Below are 17188 nucleotides of genomic sequence, written 5' to 3' on the forward strand. Positions count from 1 at the left end.
ACCCACTGTCCATTCTGTGACCCTAGGCAATTTTGTTGCCCCAATAATCTTTATGGCTGATTCTACCCAACAGGAATGGGGGCCCTAGGAGATGAGATTAAGTAAATGACTAAAATTTTAGGAATATAACCAAAATTTTCCATAAAACCTGTACTGTAATGTCTGTCAAGTCTCTTTCCCAGCTACAGTCATCATAGAAGTCTGTTTAGGCAGATGGCAAACCAGAATGGAGAGCTCCATTAATTTCCATCCAGCTCAGCTAGCTTAGTAACCACTGACATTCAGATGTCCTAGTCCTACTCCTAGTCGTTTGTTTTGAGCCCATCATGCATAGCACCGATGAGTAGTGACAAGGGCATTCATAAGGAGGAGCGCCACTAGGAGTTATGTATACTAAGCCACAGTGCTCTAGCAGAAGCACTTAATGGCCTCCACTTATCAATGTGGATGTGTCACTTTTCTTTAAGGATCAAGACCTGGTTGACAAAGTGTTCTCAGATGCTGTGCAGGAATGCATTCTCTGGAAATTTGAACATGATAAGTCTGGAGATCACGGTGATTCAGAGTCCCCTTACTGATGAAGTATAGACCTGTTGATGGGTAGACTTCCATTAAAGAACTTTGCTAGCTATAGTACAAGCATAATCAATCCTCCTGTTGGCAGTCTTTCTCAGTGCGTTTTGGGAGGGAGTGCTGGGCCATGTAGCTCTAGTGGACTGTCTTTTGTACTTTGCCTCTCTGTACTAGGGCATTTGTGGAGTCCCCGTCGTGGCTCAGTGGTCAACGAATCCGACTAGGAACCATGAGGTTGCAGGTTCGATCCCTGGCTTCAATCAGTGGGTTAAGGGTCCAGCGTTGCCATGAGCTGTGGTGTAGGTCGCAGATGCGGCTTGGAACTGGTGTTGCTTGGTCTGGCATAGGCCGGTGGCTGTAGCTCCAATTCGACCCCTAGCCCGGGAACCTCCATATGCCGCGAGAGCAGCCCAAGAAATGGCAAAAAGAAAAAAAAAAAGGAAATACTAGGGCATTCGTGATAGGGGCCTGGGATGCTGGTTTTAGGTTCAAGGCATATGCTTAATCTTATTATCAGTTGAAATGCAAGATTAGGCTAAGCAGTTATCAATAGTGTCAAGCAGGGCCTCCTGAAACTAGTTTTAAAAGGTGACTTTTTCCTGGTCCAGGTCTCATACAAAGAAACAGATACAATAGTATATTAGCAAATTGCCTCCTTCTCCCTTCACTTTCTCATAAAGTTCTCCCTCTATACCTGGCCCTGTACCAGTGTTGTGATACAGTTGTGAACAATATCCTTGCCTTTATGGAGTATACATTCCATTGCAGGGATAAATACAATAAGTGTGTAAACAAATAAAACTTATAGGTACTAAGTGCTATACAGACAATAAACTGGGTAATGAAGTAGAGAGTAATGAGATGGGGCCTTGGTCAAGGGAGAACAGTCTGTTGGAGGAAACAAAACAAAGGCCAAGTACAAGATGAGGTCAGGGAAGTGCTAGGTAGATACTGGAGCTACATTAGACCATGGTAGAGGATTTTAGATTTTGTTCAAAATGTACGAGTAGGTAACCATTGAAGCATTTTAAATAGAGCAGTTCACTCTGATTTATATTACTCTAGTTGTGCTGTTTGGAGTGTGACTGGACTATGGAGAGACAGGAGTGAAAGCAGAGAGACCAGTTAGAAGGCCATGATGCTTGTACCGGTGAGAGAGCTGGATAACTTGGACCAGGATTCTAGCAGAATTCTAATGAGAAGTGATCAAAATTAAAAGAGCTTCTGGAGGTAGGGTTAACAAGTCTTATTGAGTTTATATTCTGGGTATGGCCTGCAGATATGTCAGATGGCCATTCCACTTTTGTGAACTTATAAAACCTACCAAGTTATTTACAGAAAGATCTTTTGCCCCCAGTAAGGGACTCTGGTTGTGTATGTACCAGGCTATTTTGGGTTATCTGTTTGTACAGTAAGTCTTAATAACAAGCAAATCCTTGCTGGACCTCATCTGTAGAATACAGAAGTCCCTTAGTTCCACATATGAAATGTCAGCTGAATGAAGAACTTTGGGAGTGTCTCAGGGTTCTTTTCATATCCCTCAGAGTACTTGAGGCTGAATGAGATTGGTGATGCAGGCTTGGTGGCTGCCCTGACCCTAGACTTGAGCCTGTCAGCTCAGTCTGACATACCACACATATGACTGGCATATATAAAGCAAGTCATGAAACAACCTTACTTGCTCTATTGTAGCAGATAACTTTCTGTTTCTTCTCAGCTCTCCTGCTTTCAAATTTCTGATTCTGTACCCCACCTCCATACCAGCTTCTTGCCTTTTGGTTTGGATGCCCATCATGTCTCCGCTTTGAACTTTGTTCTCAGCTCTGCTTTCCTGTCCGATCTCCCAGCTCCCCTTTCTCCTCAACATTCCTATTATAATATTGAATGAAAATTTTTCTGCTGAAAATTGTGGACATAGAGCCCCACTAGAGGTGGTAATTCATACTGGTGACACAAGAATTGTTTTACTTAGTTAGGACTGCTCTTGAGCCCACAGGACCACATCCTTTTGCCTAAAATTGTCTTACAGACATACAAGAGCTTCATGCACTCTTCCAGTGGAAGGGCTCAGAGATTTGTTGTATCAGCACAAAAGTGAACCAGTGATCTTATTTGTGATATGACTTCAGCTACTTAATATCAAGGTCGATTGAGTAGAGGGAATCAGTTGGGTCAATAAATAAGCTCTATCCAGAATGGAAACAGAGAAATGGGGAAGCACTGAGTTCTGTTAAGGGACACTGTGAAGGTCGTCTGCTCAAAATAATCTGCATTTCCTTTTTGTCTGCAGATATTTCCATTGGGCTTTTGCCCTATTCCACTACCCTGGTTGAATTTTGGGTTGCCCCATAGCTTAAACACAGTTCATACATTAAGAAAATAGCACTGAATTCCTGTTGTAAGCTGTGCACTGGCTCCATGTGGGGGATATGAAAATGTTTATGTTACAATGACTTTCTGACTTGCCTCTGCTTCACTGATCCTTCCCACTGCCACCTGAATTCCATCATCCCCTTTCTGGAGAAGTTGTAGCAGTGCTACACATGCTTAATAAATACCTTGTGAATAAATGGAAATTATTTCTGAGTTTCTTCTGTTCAGAGTATCTTTATACTAAATATTTGTATTTGTTTCCTCCAAATCAAATCTCATATTTTACACTCCTGTTAATTTTTTTTCTTGCCCTATTTGCAATTCTTCCATGTTTAGATTCTTCTGCATTTTGGCTGCCCCTGGGCCAGGGATCGAACCAGCTCCTCAGCAGCGTCCTGAGCTACTACAGAGACAACACCGATCCTTAACCTGCTGAGCGAGGCCAGGGATTGAACCCAAAACCTTGTGGATACTAGTCAGGTTCTTAACCAGCTGAGCCATGACAGAAACTCTCTTCTTCGTTTTGTATTTCTCTCCTGTTGATTTAATCTCATAGGTCACTTGTTCTTTAAAAAATTAAGCTTTGTGCTTGGTTTTATGGTGTGTCTTACATATATTTCTATTTTTGGAGGTGATGCCATTTGTGAGTATGCTTTTAATTATGTCTGGTCAGTTTTATTATTGAACAAGCTCATTGTCTTAATTATGCTTAAGATAAAGTTTGGTAGTATATTTATAGTCTAAAGTTCAGATAGGTTGAATTAACATTATTCATTGGTCTTTAAGAATCTGAATTTAACTCTATTGACTAATCTGCTATGATTTTCTTTTATATGGCTATTTTATGTGTTAGAATTTCATTATTCACTAATAAATTTATTAGGTTTTCAGGATTTCTGAAACTTTGTATGCTTTCTATCCAGGTTACTACAGTGAACTTCAGTGCTCTAAGATTGATGTCAGAGTTCCCATTGTGGCTCAGTGGGTTATGAACCCAACTAGTACCCATGAGGATGCAGATTTGATCCTGGGCCTCACTCAGTGGGTTAAGGATCCCGCGTTGCTCTGAACTGTGGTGTAGACTGCAGATGCGACTTGGATCCTGTGTTGCTGTGGCTGTGGTGCAGGCCAGCAGCTGCAGCTCTGGTTTGACCTGTAGCCTGGGAACTTCCATATGCTATGGGTGTGGCCCTAAAAAGAAAACAAAGATTTATTTCCTCCCTCCCTCCCTCCCTCACTCCCTCCTATCCTTCCACCTGTATTTTCATCCTTCTATCCTTCTTTTCTTTTTCTTTTGACTACTGAAATTTGAGATAATTCCTTCCCTAGAAGTTGAGAAATCTGGGATTATGGCAGGGACAAAGGTACTGACTATACTAGCTTCTTCAGCTTTTTTTTTTTTTTTTATAAAGCAACTTACTTGCTTTTTAGGGCCATATCTGCGTTATATGGAGGTTCCCAAGCTAGGGATCCACCGCCACAGCAACGACAGATCTGAGCCATATCTGCAACCTTCTTCCCAGCTCACAGCAGTGCTGGATCCTTAACCCACTGAGCGAGGCCAGGGATCAAACCCACATCCTCATGGATACTAGGAGAGTTTGTTACTGCTGAGCTTCAGTGAGAACCCCTCCTTTGGCTTTAATATGGACATGGTATAGGACAGAGGGGCTTTGGTGTTAAAGAAACTTGTGCTCAAATCAGTTTTTCCACTTCTAAGTATGTGATTTGAGCAAGTTTTTTTGTTCAAACTTCTTTTAGCGTCAGTTTCCTCATCTGTGAAACAGATATTACACTGCACTCAATGTTGGCATAAAATTAAATTAGGCATTTAAGTGCTCAGCACAATACGTAGCATATATAAATACTTTAAAAAATCATGGTGTAATAATACTAATCTTCACTTTGCAAGCCCAGTACAAGAAGGATCAGTCACCATAGCAGCATGCCTCTGCCTTTCCCCCATCCTCACACACACCTCTCCCTGCATCTAAGGAATACAAACCCAAGATAAGAATCCTTAAAAGAGGAAGCATACTTAGTTCTCCTTCCTGCTTTCTCATTGTCTGCCAATGATAGTAGCATGAATTCCTGCACTCGGTGTTCTTATACCTGATGTATGATCATTCCCTCCACTCTACCAGTAGAGGCCTAGAGAGTGTGTTCTTATTTGTGAACTCACCAGTAAATTTCTGGTAAATGACACTCCTACAAATGCAAGGTTTTTAATATATACATTTAGACGTTCCAAAAGCTTAGGGTACGATCATGGGAGAAAGTGGCTGAGACAGGGTAGAAAACAAGATTAACATATTTAACATCTTAAAAAAGAGGTCAAGAACCTAAAAGGCCAGGATATCAGATGGATTATCTATTTGGATGTTGAAATCAATTAATAATTATAATAGAAATAGTATTGGAGTGACAGCCAAAAGCTAAAATCAAGGAATGAAAGGGAGGGACCTTAGGGAGCCTTAAATCCTGCAGCAAGGAGAGGTGGTGGGTGGTAGAGTCCAGTGGTATGTGACCCGGAGCAGGGGATTTGGGGAGAGGGCAGAGGGAGAATGATATGGTGGAAGTAGCAAAGGAGCCTACCAGGCCTCATGTTTGAAGGATGTGGAAGAGAAAAAGAGCTGTTATCTAAGAGACTACAGGGAAAGTAGCATCCTCAGGGGAGAATCCAGTCTCAATTTAAATAAGAAGATAAAGGAAGTTGAAGAAAGATTCAGAGAAGAGATCTGGGATCAGGGTCTTTTGCTGTTACCTACTCATGTGTCCCACAAGGCTCTGTGGAAGGGTTAGGAATTCAGGAGATGGGATAGAGGCTTGGAGTCTGTCATCATCGTCGTCGTCGTCGTCATCATCATCATCTCCCTTGCAGACACCCTCACCCTCAGTTTCTTTGCCTCTCTCACTTCAGCAACCTTGCCTGGCTAAACCACAGCACTGATTCAGTCCAATTCAGTGCCTGTTCCATGCCTGTAAAATCATGCTGCCGAGCTTGTGTTAAATTAATGATCATAACTTCAGGTGGACCCATAATGCTGCCTGGCAATCATACTAGATTTTCCTAGTCATTTTCTCTGTTTCATTTCCTCCTAGGTGATTATTTTATGACTTCAATCTCCTTATATGTTCACTATCTCCTCCCCACTTTTTACTTTGAGCTGATGGCCTTCTTCCTATTTTGGAAAAGAAATAAGAGAAAAGCAGCTTTCACAAGCTTACACCACATACCTAACCACTACATGGAGTAGTATCCATATATTTTCTCTTGCTCCTGTTTCTGTGAAAAAGACTAACCTAAGTGTTTTGTAATTCTCTAATATCAGTTTTACCCTCTCTGAATATGTGAAAATGTACTTCACGTATATGTATTTCTCCCATCTTAAAAATATTCCTCCTTGACTACACTTTCCCCTCTAACTATTGCTTTATTTCACTTAAGATTCCATCAAAACTTCTTGGAAGAGTTCTCTAAATCCTGTTGCTGGTTTTTCTCTATCCATTCTGTTTTGTATTCAAGCCAGTCAGATTTCTGCTCCCCCATTTCCATCAAAACACCTGTCATTTAGTGCTGAAGGGGGTGTGGAGAAAAGGGGACCCTCCTGCACTGTTGGTGGGACTGTAGGCTGGTACAACCACTATGGAGAGCAGTTTGGAGATACCTTAGAAATTTATACACAGAACTACCATATGACCCCACAATCCTACTCTTGGGCATATATCCGGACAAACTTTCCTTAAAAAAGACACATGCACCCGCATGTTCATTGCAGCTCTATTCACAATAGCCAAGACATGGAAGCAACCCAAATGTCCATCAACAGATGATTGGATTAGGAAGATGTGGTATATATACACAATGGAATACTACTCAGCCATAAAAAAGAATGAAATAATGCCATTTACAGCAACATGGATGGAACTAGAGACTCTCATACTGAGTGAAGTAAGTCAGAAAAAGAAAGACAAATACCCTATGATATCACTTATATCTGGAATCTAATATAAGACACAAATGAACCTTCCCACAGAAAAGAAAATTATGGACTTGCAGAATAGAGTTGTGGTTGCCAAGGGGGAGGGGGAGGGAGTGAGGTGGTTGGGGAGCTTGGGGTTAATAGATACAAACTATTGCCTTTGGAATGGATTAGCAATGAGATCCTGCTGTGTAGCACTGGGAACTATGTCTAGTCACTTACGATGGAGCACGATAATGTGTGAAAATAGAATGTGTACATGTATGTGTAACTAGGTCACCATGCCATCCAGTAGAAAAAAAAATGTATTGGAGAAATAACTATTTTTAAACATTTCCATGCATAAAAAGAAAAAAAAAAAACACCTGTCATTTATCAATATTTACCTGACATACCATTCAGGAACAGAGTTAACCACTCTCTCCTTGAAACACCTTCACTTTATTCTAAAACACTTGTCAAGAACTCTGCAGGGATCTAAGATTTTACCCTATTTGTAAGCAAACAAGTTAGTCTGCCAATTTCATGAATGGTGGTAGAAGGCACAAGACTTATGGATCAGACACCAAAGACAGATTATTACTTAGCAATAGCGGTAGCCAGAGTAGGAGTGTTTTTGTGCTGGTTCCCTGAGCCCCATTTACCTCTGAGGCAATGTGAAGGGGGCAAGACTACACCTGTACACATGGTGGGTAGCGTTATTAGAAAAAAAACCTGAGGAGTTCCCATCATGGCGCAGTGGTTAACGAATCCGACTAGGAACCATGAGGTTGCAGGTTCGATCCCAGGCCTTGCTCAGTGGGTTAAGGATCTAGCGTTGCCATGAGCTGTGGTATAGATTGAAGACTCGGATCCCGAGTTGCTGTGGCTCTAGCGTAGGCTGGCAGCTACAGCTCCAATTAGACCCCTAGTCTGGAACATCCATATGCCGCTGGAAGTGGCCCTAGAAAAGGCAAAAAAAAAAAAAAGAAAAGAAAAAAAACCTGATCTTGGAGAACCCAAATCTTTTAAAATAAGCAATAAGCATGCTTTCTCTTTGTTCCAGAGGGAAATGTTATCTTTATTATACTAGACAGTGACCCTTTGCTCCAGAGGAAGGCAGTACCAAGTCTTCCAAGGCTTGTATAATCATTCTTGATAAAGATAATCTAGATCTATCATATCATATAAAATGTATCACTGGTTATTAAGACAGACAATGCCCTGTTTACAGTGTGTACAGAAGCATGAGAGACCCATGGAGAACTGTCTCACACTTCCTCCCTTTCTGACCACTTCTTTCAGTCTCTTCTGCTAATTTCTCTTCACTTCCCCAAACTCTAGGTCTGGGCCACAGTTCATGTAGCTATTTAAATCAAATTTTCAACTATTCAGTTGCATTAGCTGTATTTCAAGTACTCAATAGCCATGAGTAGGTAGTGACTACCAATTGAATGCCACAGATATATAAATATTTCATCATCTCAATTCTATTGGACAGCACTTCTCGGCATGTTTGAGTGCCCCAAGGCTCAGCCTTTAGATGTTTCTTTCTATATTCTATCCCTATATAGAAATATAGATTTCTATAGAATCTTAGAGAACAAGATTTATTATAGAATGAGTATATACATTTCTTTCTCTTTTCCTCCCTCCCTTGGTGATCTCACCTGGTTTCACGGCTTTAAATATGACCCTCAGATTTGTATCAGCCTGTCTCTCCCCAGAAGTCCAGACTCAATTCCCTAACAGCATTCTGCACATCTTTACAGGAATGTCTAGTAGACATCTCAGAAGTAACATCCAAAACTGAACCACTGGCCTTCTTGCCACCATTTCTCCCTCTCCCAGCAACAAATCTGTTCTTCCTGCAGCCTTTCCAGTCTCAATTACGTCAGTTCTCTTCTTTCAGTTGTTCAAGCAAGCAAACAACAATAGTTTAAAAAATCAAGATTTAGGAGTTCCCATTGTGGCGTAGCGGAAGCGAATCTGACTAGTATCCATGAGAACACAGGTTTGATCCCTGGCCTCCCTCAGTGGGTTAAGGATCTGACATTGCAGTGAGCTGTGATGTAGGTCACAGACACGGTTCAAATCTTCTGCGGCGCAAGCTGGCAACTGTAGCTCTGATTCGACCCCTAGCCTGGGAACCTCCATATGCCAAGCATGTGGCCCTAAAAAGAAAAAAAAAATCAAGACTTAGATTCACCTTTGACCTTCTTTTTTTTCCCACAAAACCCACACATCTCCCCCATTGGCTCTTGTTTTGGAATATATCCAGAGTCTGACTTCTCACCCTTCCTCTGCTGCTACCTGGTCCAAGCTAGCATCATCATTTGCCTGGATTTTTCCAGGCAAATTTGGCCCCCTTTTTGGTCTCTGCATATAGTCTTTTCCCCTGTAGTCTGTTCTCATCAGAGCAGCTGGGATGATCTTGTTAAAAAGTAAGTAAGTAATTCTCTGTAAGTCTCTGTAATTTCTCTGCTTAAAATTCTTCAGTAGCTTCCTATCTCACTCAGTCAAAGTCAGTCTAGTCACATTGGCATTCTCACTCTTGCTAATAAGAGAGTCAAGATGTGCTCCCACCTCAGAACCACACATGTGCTTTTCCCCTCATGGTACTGACTTACTGAAGAGACCAAATCAGTTGTCTTACGGAATGAGCCGTATCATGAATTTCTCTATTTACTCATGGTGATGTGTTGCCCATACTGGACATTAAATCTAAAAGCTTGGGAGTTCCCGTCGTGGTGCAGCAGAAATGAATCCGACTAGGAACCATGAAGTTGTGGGTTCGATCCCTGGCCTTGTTCAGTGGGTTAAGAATCTGGCGTTGCCATAAGCTGTGGTGTAGGTCACAGATGCGGCTCAGATCTGGCATTGCTGTGGCTCTGGCATAGGCCAGCAGCTGCAGCCCCGATTGGACCCCTAGCCTGGGAACCTCTGTATGCCACAGGTGTGGTCCTCAAAAGACAAAATACAAAAAAAATAAATAAATAAATCTATAAGCTTGTATAAAGCTAAATGTTTTTGACAAGAAAACTTCATGAATTATACTTCAGTCTTCATGTTTCATTGTATCAAGAGGTAACATATTATCTGATTATCCCACCATTAGTGAAGCTAAGTTTAGCTAAGGTTAAGGTGGAGTCTTTAAGATCTCTCCATTATAAATTTGTATTAAACCTTTCTGATTAACAAATAATCTGAAGAGTGGGTTTCTCATTGTGGCTCAGTGGTAATGAACCTGACTAGTATCCATGAGGATGTGGGTTCAATCCCTGGTCTCACTCAGTGGGTTAAGGATCTGGCATTGCTGTGAACTCTGGTGTAGGTCTCAGCAGCTTGGATCTGGTGTGGCTGTGGCTGGCAGCTACAGGTCTGATTCACCCCCCTGCTAGTAACTTCCATATGCCACAGGCCCTTAAAAAAAAAAAAGACAAATAATATGAAGGGTGAATGTTATTTTTTTTTTAAATCCTGTGATTTCAAGAATATTGTTTAGCACTGGGTCACCATGCCATACAGTAGAAAATTGACAGAACACTGTAAACCAGCTATAATGAAAAAAATAAAAATCATTATATAAAAAAGGAATATTGTTTAGCTATAAAACTCTATTTTTTCAAATAAATTTTTTTTAAGAGATCCATCCGGTATATAAAACAGATAACAGCAGAGCTATTCTGTTTCAGTGGGAATTGGCTAGTATTGGCAGCTTCCAAGGGAACTCTGACGAGCACAGTTTGTAATTCACAGAGCCCAGCCAAGCGCTGGAGGAAACGGAGACCCAAAGAGGATCCATGCAGCCTTGAGGCCTCCTAGTCTCTGACGAGAAAGGCTTAGTGTTAGAGCAGTGTGAAGAACTGTCACTTCCTAGGAAAGCCGTGGTTATGGATGTTCACTAGAATGGTACTCGGTTTTTCCCTGGCAGTCCACCCACTGTTTTTAGTTGTCTGAGTGCTGCCTTAGACATTCTATCTGTTCTGCAGATGTGAAGATTTGAAATTACTTCATTTTTAGTGTGTGTTGCACTACAGTCTGTCTTTGTTTCCCTTTTGGAAATTCTTCATCCACAAAGAATTCCAGATTCAGACATTATTCATCTTGTGTCTGGAACACTAAAATCTCATGAGCTTCCGTGTATCTTACCTCCTTCTACCTTTAGAATATTCAAAGTGTTGCCATAGCTGAGGACTGTTGTATCATTTCCTTGTCGCTGGCTTCCTTTCTGCACCTTAGTATCCAGGTTTAATGTGTCTTAGTAGAAAATTGAAGAAGTAAATTTTGTATATCCACAAAATGTGTATATAATGTGTGGTATATATTTTTATTTTTATGAGAAGCTGTTTCCCTATATTAAGTGGAAAAAGCCCATCATAAGTTGTAATTATCCCACTTTTATTTAAAAATTAATATTCACAAAAATCCCCATGTATGTTTATGTGTATGTTGAAAGTCAAAAAGGACAAAGATGTCCATACTATCTCTAAGTGTGATCTTTATTTTCCCCTTTGTGTTTCTCTCTCTCTCGCTTTCCTTTTTTCCAGCAGTCATGTCTTACTGCTATAGTCATTTCTTTTATAAAGTTTAAAACTGTTGTTTAAAAAAGATAAGCAGCAACTTTGATCTGTCATATCTAAGCTACACTGAAGGCAATTCCAGACTCCTCTCCAGCTTACGGACATCCATGCCATCCTTTGGGATTTTTCCCTGTTCTCTTACCGTTCCATTCAAGCAAGTTCCCCCGACCATGTTTCTGTTTATTTACTCCAAGTTCCTGGTCTTCTCTTGAATTGCCCACTTGGCTTTGAGGAGCTTCGCTGCTCACTGATACCCAAGTGGACTTGTCAGGGAAGGAAAGAAGGATGTAAAAATTATGTTCTAAAAGGAACTGTTGAAGTTCCTGCTGTGGTACAGTGGGTTAAGATTCTGACTCAACGGCTTGGGTTTGACCCCTGGCCTGGCACGGTGGATTAAAGGAGCTGACATTGCCTCCGCTTCGGAATAGGTCACAGCTGCGGCTTAGATTTAGTCCATGGCCCAGGAACTTCCATACACCATGGGTACAGCCAAATAAATAAGTATGATATAATAAAAGGAACTGTCACTAGAATGTGGTGTTTAAGGCTCAGAAGGACCCTAGTAAATATCTGTTGAATGAATTGATCTATTTTCTTTTTTTCCCTCATTTCTTTTGTCTTGTAACTTCCTATGATCAGGAGCTTTGCTTGCTTTCTATAATGCCCTAAACTTTTGGGTATTTATCATATGTTAATGAATAATTTTCTTTTTTAAAAAAATCCATAATTTACCTAATAAAAGTAAATTTATAATCTGTTATCAACTTTGACCAGAATTTGTACTTACACAGAAAAGCACAGGATTTTCAAATACCTTACATTCAGATCATACTCATAGATTTGTGATCAAGGGTAGTCACTTAAGCCTCTGAGCTGCCATCATTTATAGCCTCACTTATTCTCTTCTGGACTCTCTCTGAGCAGCCCTTCTCTTTGATCTGCCTGGCTTTGCTTCCCCAACTCTGTTCTTGGCAGTGATAAACCCACCATGTAAATCTGACGTGGTCCCCACCACCCCACACTGAAACCTCTTCAGGGCTGTCCAATGCTATGTTGCCTCTGCCCTACTCCTTTAGCTGAGCATCTGGAAGCCTCTCTTCAAACCTGACCCTGGAATAATACCAAACTTCTAGCGGCTCCTCACACCTCCTGGACACTTCCTTCCTTGCTCCATTTTGTCCATAAGACATCTTCCCTATCTGTTTCCACAACTGACTACTACCACTCACTCCAGACTGGACTTGGCCACCCTCCTCTCTGGGATGCCTTCCTTGATATAAAAGCCTCTTTCTCTGCCCACTCACGCTGTAAGCTGTTTGAGGCAAAATTATAAAATTTGTAGTATTTGTAGTTCCCAGGTCTTGAAGAGTATCTGATTATAGTGGCATTCAGATGTTTATTAAATTGTATATGTGTTCTTATAAACCACCCGAATGATCTTTATCCATAGAATATGAGTTCATTTTTATATGGTCTCCTCAAAAATGAGAAAAATGGTTAGAAAAGGAAAATATGTGAATTAAAGTAACTTAAAATACTACCAGCAGATACAGATGACTTCTGTTGGTATTTTGGAATGTATAATACATTTTTTAAATTATGAAATTGTTGAAGTTTAACCTCCTAATTTTCCTTTTGGAGCCAGTACTCAGGGAAATTAGTAGCTGTGCAAATTACATGCATTAAAAATGAATAACCAGTTCATTGTGCTTTCAAACAATACAAAATAGTTCTCTAGTAAAATACAGCTTTTTTGTATTTCAAACCAAGAAGGAGTTTTTTGCTTTTGTCCTGTTCCCTAGACCCCCAGAGCCATCTTTTGTCCTGTTTTTGTGGAAGAGAAGGTGAATCCTAGTGAGGAAAGTGACTTGACCAGTTTACTGAGCTGGTCAGTGCAGAAGCCGAAGCTGAGACTAGGAGCCCCTGGCTGTCCACCTGGTTTTTTCCTCTCAGCCATATTTCCTGTCTCTCTGCTGGAGTAAAGATATAAGGAAGTTTTCAAGCACTTCCTAATTCCCATATGCTCAAATTAGGTATGTCACTGAGATGTTCTTATTTTACTTTAAGTCTAAGACATCAGCCCTAAACCTAGAGTACTACTTTTTTTCACGTTCATATATACAACAGAGAAATCTTCCCTTCTGAGATACTTCTTAGTTTATTTTCTCAACCATTTTTGAAGTGAACACAACAAATAAAATATCCCAGGTCTCCTTTTTCATCCTGCAAGTAGTTCTATAGTATATATTTTTGTATTCCTCCAAATTGTTCTCTTGGGATCAGTTTCCATACTGAGTCATCCACCACAGAGTGCCTGTGTTTTCCAGGCAAACTAATAGTTTTATTATTTCTAAATGACTCATTCCTTCTGAATCATCACACCTTGTGTATGCTGTTAAATAAAAGTTTTTAGCACTTTTCTACAATTTTTCCTCTTCTTAGTCTTCCAATGTCCCATCTAACTGACATGGATATTCAACAGATTTTCTCTTGCATCTCTGATTTATGTGGATCATTTTCTTCTTGAACTCTCTCATCAGCTGAGATAAGTAGTGGAAGTCTTTACCTCATACTCTGCTGCAGATGTTTCCTGAAATAGAAAACATGACTAGCAACATAAAAACATGCGTAGCACCATTCTCTATTTTCCATCATTACATTTATGTTGTTTAAGAGTTTACTAACTTCCCAAATTTCTCCATGCAGTTAGGAAGAAACAACTATAAAAAAAAAGTGTAGCTTTAATGTTTGTTGGTATACAAAATCTTTGGAATTCAGCATGTTAGAAGAATGTAACATTTATCTCCCTTGACTTCCATGTCATATTTGGCTGCTTCTCTTCCTGCCTTTTGAAAACTCATTCTCTGTCTCCTCTTCACCCCCCACACACCAGCCTTCCTCAGAGTTTTGTCCTTGACTCTTTTCTCACTCTGTTCAGGTTCGGTCTTGTCCATTCTTGGGGCTTTAAAACTTTTATCTGATATTTACTCCCAAATTTTTATTTTCAAATCCTGTCTCTTCACTGCAAATTATATTCATCTGAATGAGGAATATTTTCTGGATGCCCCACTGAAACAACTCATGCCTGAAGCTGAATCTGTCTTCCCTCAACCCTTGCCCCCCCGGCCTTAGCACACAGTAATCAACCCTACCCTCATCTTTACATATCCCAAAAATCCATTTTTAATTTTTAAAATTTGTTATCAAATATTGTATATTCTCATATTTTAAGTGTTGGTGCTTGAAAGACCCTTTAAAAACATCAGTTTCCAAAAAACAACAACAAAAAGGTAGTTCCCATTGTGGCTCAGTGGAAACGAATCTGACTAGTATCCATGAGGACTCAGGTTCGATCCTTGGCCTCACTCAGTGCGTTAAGCTCTGATGTTAACATGAGCTGTGGTGCAGGTCAAGATGCGGCTTGGATCTGGCTTTGCTGTGGCTGTGGTGTAGGCCAGCAGCTGTAGCTCCAATTTGACACCTAGCCTGGGAACCTCCATGTGCCGTGGGCGTGGCCATAGACAGCAAAAAAAAAAAAATTAATTAAAATCAGTTTCTCCTCCCAATCAAGCCTTCTCTTCAGAGACAGCCACTGCCAATTTATTCTTAGCTATTTCTTCTGTTATTTACATCCATATTTTTAAATGCATATATATTGCAAATTCATCATTAATTAATTTTAAACATTTCTTGCCTTCCATTAGGAATATGAATGTGAATTTCAGTTCTCTCACTCCTCTACCACCACATTAACAAAATAAAGGGTAAAAATTATATGATCATCTCCATAGATGCAGAATAAATATTTAAGAGAATTAAACCACCATATGAGATTTTTTTTTAAACTTTCGACATACTAGAAGCAGAAGAAAATGTTCTCAGTCTGATAAAGGGTATCCACCAAAAACCTTGCAGCTGTCATCATACTTAATGGTGAAAAACTGAGTGTATATTTATTGTTTCCTAAGATCAGATAGAAGGCAAGGATTTCTGAACTCACCACATCCATTCATTATTATTCTGGAGATCCTAACCAGTGCAATAGTCAGTAAGGTGGTAAATATTGAAAAGGAAAAAGTAAAATTCTCTCGTCTCTAATAGCATGATTGTATAGAAAATTTGAAGGAGTTTACCCACAAAATACTGTAATTAATTAAGTGAATTTAGCAAAGTGGCAGGTGACAAGATCAGTATACATAAATCAGTGGTATTTCTCTACTAGCAATAAATGCAATGGAAAATGAAATTACAATAACTACCATTTGTATAAACATCAAAACCCATGAAATACGTGCGAGTAAACTTAATGAAAGTCATACAGGTATCACTGAGAAATTAAGGAACATCTAAATTAATGGAAAGATATATATCCTGTTCATGGATTGTGATGACTGGAGACTTGATGTTGTTAAGGCCCATGTTCTCTGGTACCTGGTCCTCCAACCCGGGGCCTCTGGGGAGTGGATCAGAGGGAATGGGTTGTTTGCCATTAGTCGCCTCCTCCTCTGCATTTACCATTCTGCTTCTGTTTTCTGTCTTCATATACAGTGATTTGGGGTTACAGGTGTCTCCTAGCTTCTTTTAAGATGGAGTTCACGTTACTACTTTTGTTCTTACTCTTTGGAGGAGACCTTAAAACTGTAAAATACATACTGCACACTTCCAACTTCAGCAATGTCAAACTTTTTATAATTCTCCAAACATACAAGGTTTTTTCATATCTCTGTCTTTGTAGAATTTCTTTTTGCTTATAAGGTCCCATTTAATCCCTTCTTCACTTGGTAAGGTTCTCATCTTTCAAAATCCAGTTTCCCGCCTAACTTTTCTTGTCGGCTGCCTCTGTACCTTTATTTTGCAACAGATCCTCTTCATCAGGAATGGCCATGTGGAGGTTTACTCTGGAGGGATACCAGGAACCACTGGAAAGTACTTGTTAGAGTAATCATACAGTGCTTCAAGTGCAAGTGATAAGAAGTGTTGAATGAACTCTGAAGTTGCATATGAACCACTTAGAAATTGGGAAAACAGACTCTGGTCCTTTGCAGGGATGAAGGACGCAGGAGAGATGAAAGGCCTGCAGGGAGTGGGCAGGCAACATGCAACAAGATCTGAGGGGGAATAAATATAAACATGAAAAATAATTAACCCTAATTTCCCAATGAATCTATTCTCTTTTCTACCCTTGATTTAATGTGTATAGACTGATATTTCATCACACTGAATACTGTAAAAGATTCATGATTTCATATGCCATTAAGAAAGAAAAAATTCGTGAAGTTCCCGTTGTGGTGCAGCGGAAACAAATCCGACTAGGAACCATGAGGTTGCAGGTTCGATCCCTGGGCTTGCTCAGTGGGTTGGGGATCCGGCGTTGTGGTGAGCTGTGGTGTGGGTCGCAGACACAGCTTGGATCTGGCATGGCTGTGGCTGTGGTGTAGGCTGGGAGCTACGGCTCCGATTGGACCCCTAGCCTGGGAACTTCCATATGCCACAGGTACGGCCCTAATAAGACAAAAGGACAAAAAAAGAAAAAAAAATTAAAACTATGATACATTGCTTTCTTATCATTTAGGACTTTTTTACTTATTGGAAGAGTTCTTTTAGACTTCAGTTGATTGTTTGTTGGTTTGTTATTGGCTGCATCTGTAGCATGTGCAAGTTCCCAGGCCAAGGATCAAACCGTCATCATAGTTACGA

General features: G+C 40.3%; 1 protein-coding gene and 2 long non-coding RNA genes across 5 annotated transcripts in view; 1 reads left to right on the top strand and 2 right to left on the bottom strand.

Annotated features, from left to right (window-relative positions):
- The window catches only part of PPP2R3A (protein phosphatase 2 regulatory subunit B''alpha), a 200844-nt gene that overhangs the window by 19656 nt on the left and 164000 nt on the right, over window positions 1–17188 (top strand). The gene's annotated exons all lie outside the window — the stretch shown is intronic.
- LOC146397465 (uncharacterized) lies at window positions 906–7291 on the bottom strand. Its single transcript, XR_014823980.1, has 2 exons — window positions 4495–7291; window positions 906–3375 (listed from the first exon to the last, which is right to left on the bottom strand). It is a non-coding gene; the product is annotated as an uncharacterized LOC146397465 (long non-coding RNA).
- Window positions 13626–17188, bottom strand: part of LOC110256302 (uncharacterized) — a 40512-nt gene continuing 36949 nt past the window's right edge. The window contains exon 5 of the long non-coding RNA XR_002337693.2: window positions 13626–16599. This is a non-coding gene — a long non-coding RNA (uncharacterized LOC110256302). The remainder of the gene's footprint in view (window positions 16600–17188) is intronic.

The sequence above is a fragment of the Sus scrofa genome, chromosome 13 (assembly GCF_054392235.1).
Source record: "Sus scrofa isolate SSC_HxYL_T2T_F1_AM1 chromosome 13, Sscrofa_HxYL_maternal_Yorkshire_Landrace_v2.0, whole genome shotgun sequence".
In the NCBI taxonomy this organism is placed as follows: Eukaryota; Metazoa; Chordata; class Mammalia; order Artiodactyla; family Suidae; genus Sus; species Sus scrofa.